General features: G+C 39.2%; 1 long non-coding RNA gene across 1 annotated transcript; it reads right to left on the minus strand.

Moving 5' to 3' along the window:
• Positions 1-6412: 6412 nt before the first annotated feature.
• LOC106011949 lies at positions 6413-7102 on the minus strand. Its single transcript, XR_004858613.1, has 2 exons — positions 7011-7102; positions 6413-6655 (listed from the first exon to the last, which is right to left on the minus strand). It is a non-coding gene; the product is annotated as an uncharacterized LOC106011949 (long non-coding RNA).
• Positions 7103-7658: the final 556 nt, after the last annotated feature.

Genomic DNA, 7658 nt, shown 5'->3' on the forward strand with positions numbered 1-7658 from the left:
CGGTACAGCACCGTATTGTGCGCTCTCTATCTCTACATGCCATGTATAATAATATATGCAACAACTCATGTCTCATGTCAACAGTGAAGCGCCATACGGAGAAAGACGTAAAAAAACAAACGAAGTGGCCAGCCTGCCAGTCTCGCCGTACTTAGGTTGGGCCCTATTGACCAAAACCCGTTGAGTACACAGGCCTCATTAGATCTAGTAATTATTCAGGTTTAAAATACATGCACGTCAGTAGGGCGCCTTTTGCTTTCGTCTCAAATACGAAAATACTTTAAGTATTGCTTACTAAAAATTTATTTACAGTTCAGCAGGACTATTTTTTTAATGTTTGTCAGTCGAGCCATCATTAATAAGTACGGGTATCCTCTTCCAAAAAAAAACAACAACAAACAAACAAACAAAATACAAAACAACTGGAACGCGAAGGTGTTGTTTTTGTTTGTTTGTTTGGTTTTTTTTGTGTGTGTGGGTTTTTTTTTTTATGCTTTTAATGTACATTTTTAAAATTCTTTGTACACTTTTTGAGTCGCCTAGTCTTGCTGGACTGATTTTGTAGAAAACTTTTGATTGTAAAAATGTAAGTTTCCTCACACTTGTGCGTGCTGGTGAATGTAGTGTGTTTGTGTTTGCTGCCATGACCGTCTGTCTGTCGTGTAAATATATCCTCCCAGCAAGGACAGGACAGGGAGCCAGTGTCTCTCCCTTCTGATCACATTGTGGGCTTTGCGATGGAAATGTCTCTTTTTGCCTCCTATTTTTATGTCATCGTCTGAAAAGGGGATATTATTGGTAAGTTTACCATTTACGTCTGAATGCTTTTTTGTAAAGAAATTGTAATTTGATCATGCAGAGAAATAAATGATAGCTGTAATTTTTGTATGTGAACTTAGTTGTGGATGCATTATGGTGACCGAATGATGGACGATGATGAAAGAGAAAGGAAAGTTTGTATAATCATGGTGAAGAGGGAAGAGTGGAAAGTGCTTCGTCTGCTTTGTGTGATCGTGTGAGAATATGTCATGAATGCCTGTCCGAAAACTTTTTTAAAGTCTTATGAGCAATGGAGACTCCGCTGTATTCTGAGCCATTTGTACATGATATATATTATGTAGGTACTTGAAACTGTGTCGTCCTTGTTGTTGTTGCTGTTACCACCTGATAGATCATAAACGTCTTCCATTGACCCAGATTTGCCATTCTCATGTTGTCCTTGGCGTGTTATTGCTCACTCAGCATTTTTGACTCTGTGGTTTGATTTTTTTGTGGGGTCTTCTTTTCTTTGTGCTGTATTGGCGGTATGGGGAATGATGGATATTATGTGTTGATGGTGGCAAGTATGGACTGGCTGGGGTTTGTTTTCTGATCTTAAAATAGTTAGTCGAAATAACCGAAGATGACGGCCAACCAAAAATTGTTGTTTTAGACAGACAGACATCTTGAACATATATGTATGGGGAGAGAGAAAAAACATAAGGTCCTTAGTGGGAGGTGGTCCTTTATGTAGGTGATTGTCTTGTACAGTATACCAATTGAAAGAGCTGCAGAGCTGGCCTACCTTAGAAAACTAAGTAAAAGTAAGTAAGAGTAAAAGTAAGTAAGAGTAAAAGTATTGTCTAGGACAGGTGGCCGTAAGAGATAGTTCCACTGTAATTCTGTACCAGCATCTATGGTGTAGTGTAGTGGTTAGGCTCCGTAATTTTGCAATGACGAAAATGTGAAGCGTGAATTTGATTCCTTCCTTGGGAAGTTCCTTTTATCAAGTGTCCTGGCTTTTACTCAGCTAATGTGTCTGTCTTTGCCAAGGGTGGCCACGATGGGCGGGATGGAAGCCTCCTAAATTATCTCTCAACTGTGTCGTTGGAGATAGAAAACATGATACATTATCACAGTCAATGGAATCTTTCTTAGTTTGCCTCATCATGTGTGGATGGAATCTTATCACAGAAGCAAAAGTAACAAGCTTACCAAAACCTGTGCTCTGCTTGTGTTCAAAGAAAAGTGTAGGATCAGACAATTTTTTCTCTGCTATATTTCCTTTTGAGCCACTTTGTGAGTGACACCATCAGTGCATTTTATTCCTCTGTACTGCACAACTTATGACGAGTCAAAGTTTCCTTTTATATTTTTTCTTAGATTATCCTTACTTGTCAAATCCTTTAAAATGTCTTCTTTTTTTTTAAATTCATAAAATGTCTTGTATCGATCTTGTACATGGGTGAAAATCGTATGAGAATAACAAGAGAAAGACAAGACAGGATACTTTCTGGGTTTTAATCAATGCCTTTGCCTTTAGTCCATGCGCAAACGAAGTCTTTTCTGCCACAGTAAGTATTTTCCCTGCTGACGGCTAGTGTGTGTGTGGTGCTGTGGTGAGGCTGTTTGCCTTGCACTCAAAATGTGAGTTTTGATTTCAGCATTGGAAAATTCACTCATAAGGTACTTTTTCTTTTTTGTCTGGGTACTGGTTTACCCGCTCGGCGCAAGCTGGCTCACACAGGCAGAGTCAAAGCAGCCCGCCTCCTAACGGATCTAGATTACGTTGATGGAGGAGTAATACGTTCACAATCATTTACCGTAATTTTGTCTATAGTTGGTTTTTGCGGTGTCCAATCATGTTTCTTCTTGTTGTTCCAATCCCGATCACTCAAGTAAAGAGCCCAAGTCAAAACCTTGCACCACTCCGGCAAGTTGTTCAAATGTACTAAACCCAGGAAGCAGAGTTTTTCAGGAGAGAGAAAAAACTTGTTTTGTTTTTTAACAATTAACCTATATTACTTTGGGGGGAGGGGTGTTGCCCTTTTTTTTTCAGCATTTAGAATTTGAAATTTTACAAAATATTTCCTGGGCAAATGCAGAGATTAAGAAACTGCAAGTAAAAAAAGATTTCACAATTTTGGGCTTAATACATCTGAACAGCTGGTGGGCGACTGTTATTCCTCTTGTTCTGTCCCTCTTCCACGGTAATGCCAACTCTTGTACTTTGTGATCCTGCCATTGGTGACTGGTGTTGTTGTTGTGTTTTTTCCTCCTGGAGCTTTACACCTCTTTGGTTTCTTGGGCCAGATGTGTATCTGAGCCTGGAATTTATTTTCCTCCTGCTCACCCACCCCACTATCTATCCCTCCTCTGCCAAAGGATTGTTGGTTTTTTTCTCTTGTATTTTTTAATTTGGTTACTGATAAAATGTGTGTCATTATGGTGAAATCAAAGGCTTGTCACAGCAATGATATAGGAGAAAACATTTGTCCACGTTCGGCAATTTCATTGATATTTTTGTTTTTTGCTCTATTCCTTTTAAGTCTATTTAAAAACATATTCTTGAATGGATATAACTTCAAAACATTGATCAAAGGCACAAAAAATTGGAAGTGACTAAACTTTGGCAACCGTTTTCTCATTTTCTCGCTTATTTTACCGTGACACCAGGCGACCCCACTTCCTTCAGGCTCAAATATCTCAATTTCTATTCAAAATAGATCATAGGTATTTTTTTTCATCCAAAGCAAGACAAATGGACAAGCTTCAAGATGGATACTAGTAACTCTATATCTTTTAAACTGACGAGTGCCTGATTCCATCATGTATGACTCCAATAGTCCTTTCTAGATGTTTGAATAAGTCTTTCGATACCTCCAATTTTACCTTTACTCCCCTATTCTTATTGTTTGTCACTGGTAACATGCATTTGGTTCGTGTAAAAAAATGAAGGCTGGAACAATCGGTATTTTAATTTTCTTCAGATACAAAATACTGTATAATCCAATTAGGGGATTTTTTTTTCTTTAGACTTTTCATCATCATGGAAAAACTTGTTTCACCTCTAAGGATTTCATAACTTGATATGCTTGAAGCTTTTTCACATAGCTTTTTACAAAAGGAAAAGTAATTGTTGATGGTGTTGAGAAAGGATAAGTGATCCTTTGTCTTGTGAATGAAGTGTAAAGTCATTCTTTATCCAAACATTGATGCACCGTATTCATTGCATCAGCACTCATGAATATTTTGATTATTGGAGCAAAAATAACACAGGTGCCTTTCTTAAAGTGTTTATTGACATTTTGACCTACTCAGTGGTTCAAACACAAAAGCCTCGGTAGTGTAGCGATTTGGTGCTTTGCTGAAGTTGTGCAGTCTAAGGTACTGTCATTCTGTTTAAGACAGGATAGTTTTGTATACAGGCTGAGAGTACAGTCGAAATTGTCCTAGATGTCTTCTCGTTGTCGAGGAGGAAAGTGGTTGTGGTAGCCAGGTGGACGTCTTCGGCAGTGTCTTTATAAGGAAAAAAATCAAGGGGGGAAATGGGAAGTTGCTGTTTGAACAGGTGATTGTCTTAGACAGGTGGCCTTTAGAGAAGGATCAGCTGTATAATTTATTATGTGACACAGCCAGAAGACATCACAAGAGTGATAATAAAATGTTATCGTTGTTTTCAAACACACCAAATTATACACGTTGCACCTCGACATGATGTAGCGAGACACGGGTTCGAGTCTTACGGCTGTCCAATATTTTGTTATCCTCTTTTATCAGTTCTGCTGTTAAACCGTTGTCTTTGCTGATGTTCCAAAGCACCAAAATAAATCCCCGATACGCCTCAACCTTCGTCCTTTCCACTGGCCTCATCTTTCTGTCATTTGAAATGTGTGCAAATGTTGAAGTGAGTGGAGTTTACTTTGAACAATTGTTATAATGTTGTGTCAGTTTCTTCACAAATAATGTGCAGATGTGACAGTATTTCTTTTGTACTTTCACCTACTTTTAGAGCGAACCAAATTTTTATACTCTTGATTTGCTAGAGAGTTTACATGTTCAATTTTCCTCATGCTTTTTAAAAAATTGTTTGTTACGGAGAAGGTCAGTTTTTTGTGTATAAAATTTACCAATAGGAAGATTGTGAAAATGTTATTTTTGTCTTTGGGCAATAATTTAAAGGGTACATTACATAGATATTGATATCTGTGCTCTCTCTCTCTCTCTCTCTCTCTCTCTCTCTCTCTCTCTCTCTCTCTCTCTCTCTCTCTCTCTCTCTCTCTCTCTCTCTCTCTCTCTCTTTCTCTCTCTCCCCCTCCCTCCCTCCCTCCCTCTCTCTCTCTCTCTCTCTCTCTCTCTCTCTCTCTCTCTCTCTCTCTCTCTCTCTGTCCCCCTCCCTCCCTCTCTCTCTCTCTCTCTCTCTCTCTCTCTCTCTCTCTCTTTCTCTCACACACACACATACAAAGTATATATCCCTCTTATTTTCAGTTTTATATTCTTTTCTGCTGCATGGTCATGAATTAATGTGCGTCTATCCATGGTTTCGATATCTTGTATTATAGTGTAAGATATTGATGAGCTCTATAAGGCAATGTGTAGTTACTTCAAACTATTCTAAATATGAATTGAATAAACCAATAAAAAAAGATTATAGATATATTATACAAAAATGTTCTGCTGGTCTTTTTTTTACACGTTTTGTTGCCTGTTTTGGGGGGGGGGGGTGAGAAATTGTTGTATGTGGGTGGTTGGCGGGTGCTCTGATGTGATTTGCTCCTTCTTTCCTATCAAATATCTATCGTCCTGATCTCCCCTCCTTTTTTGTGTTTGTTACTCTCTTGTAACAACTCTAATCTTCGGCACTTATATGACCTTATTGTGTTGCAAGTGCCGTAAAACTCTTACTTATACTATTTTAAAAAGCAATTTTTTGGTGGGTGGTTGGCTGGTGCTCTTGTGTGGTTTGCTCCTTCTTTCCCATCAAACATCTATCGTCCTTATCTTCCTTCTTTTCTTTGTATGTTACTCTCTTGAAGCACCTCTGATCTTTGGCGCTTAAATGGTCTATTCATGTTCCATGCCTTCTAGAACTCTTACGAAATGTTTTTTAAACTAATATAATTATAATCATAAGAAAAGATACACTATAAGGGGTCAACTATTTCCTTACTTAAGCGATCCATGCACGGTCGTCTACATGCTTTGTGTTAGGAAAATATTATTGTCTAATGAGATTGTCTATATAAACAGAAACAACAGACAAGGAAAAGTAAAGAATTAGGACCTTCTACCAGTTAAGTAGCACCCTTCGACCACCCGCCTAGATATGTTCTATTCTGCTCCTCTCTTTCTTTCTCTCTCTCTCTCTCTCTCTCTCTCTCTCTCTCTCTCTCTCTCTCTCTCTCTCTCTCTCTCTCTCTCTACATATATCTATATATCAACCTGTCTTTCTATCCCTTTCGCTTTCCCTATGTGTGTGTGAGTGTGTGTGTGTGTGTGTGAGAGAGAGAGAGAGGGAGAGAGAGATGGTGAAACTGTATAGATGAGGATCGAAAAGGAAATCATGTAATCATTTTGTTTTTTTTAACGAAAAAGTAAATAAATCAACGAATAATAAATAAACAATAAAGTGATTCCGAAGATTAGTTGTTTTCAGTTTGACTGTTTATTTTTTGTCTAAGACACGACGATTCCACCAGATGGCGCCTAGTGCCATGCTGGTCGTCCGGTAGCTGGAAACGACGTTCAATACGTAGCAGAAGTCAAACAATTCATTTCCCGTCTTCGTTTTTGCCTCATTGCACCTCGTCTGCTGTCCAATCACTACTTCCGGTTCAATTGATGAGCATGAGCCGATGTCATAAAAAATAGTAATATTGCTATTACTGGCAGGTACCTGTGTTACAAAAATAGAGAATGCATAAATGAATGAATGAGTGAACGTCTAATGAAGGAAATCTGAAATGAATGAATGAATAAAGTATGTTTTAAACATCAAAAGGAAAAAATTCGTTAATCTGGACAAATTATCTCTCTCTCTCTCTCTCTCTCTCTCTCTCTCTCTCTCTCTCTCTCTCTCTCTCTCTCTCTCTCTCTCTCTCTCTCTCTCTCTCTCTCTCTCTCTCTCTCTCTCTCTCTCTCCCCCCCCCCCACCACGACAAATGCGACAACAACAGTAACAACGACCACCACCACCAACAACAACAACAACAACAACAACAACAACAATCACCACCAACAACAACACTCACCCATGATGGGGTTGGCGGGTGTGAAGGTACAGGTCCGACCCACAGCACAGGAGCAAGAGCTGGAGGACTGGCCGGTGAGAGGCTTTCGGCACGCTGTGGGGATGGAGGAAATAACGATCATCATTATCATCATTAGAAGCTGCACCACTATCATCATTATCATTATCATTATCAATATCATCATTAGAAGCTGCATCATCATCATCATCATCATCATCATCATCATCATCATCATCATCATCATCATCATCATCATCATCAATCATCATCACCATCATCTAGGACCATCCACTCCGCAGTCCAGCATGATAACAACTGAGCGAACGGACTGCCCAAAACAAGTAAATAGACAAACAAACAAACAGGTCCACAAATAATAATAGATGGCATTTGTAGAGCGCAAGCCCCCGCTAAACAGCAAGCTCTATGCGCTTCACAATCTATATTATTACCCCAGCTGAGAGCATTCTGAAACAACCTCAACTTCCTGGGAAGCATACAGTGCAAGCAGCCGTTTATAGGCGCTAACACTCTAACATACTAACAACATCTTTCGCTGTCTATGGCCAGGTACCCATTCCCACCTAGGTGAAGTGAGGAAAATGTGTGTAAAGTGCCTTTCCCAAGGACACAACGTCGGGTCCGTGG

Source organism: Aplysia californica, unplaced genomic scaffold (genome assembly GCF_000002075.1).
Source record: "Aplysia californica isolate F4 #8 unplaced genomic scaffold, AplCal3.0 scaffold00223, whole genome shotgun sequence".
NCBI classification, from domain to species: Eukaryota; Metazoa; Mollusca; class Gastropoda; order Aplysiida; family Aplysiidae; genus Aplysia; species Aplysia californica.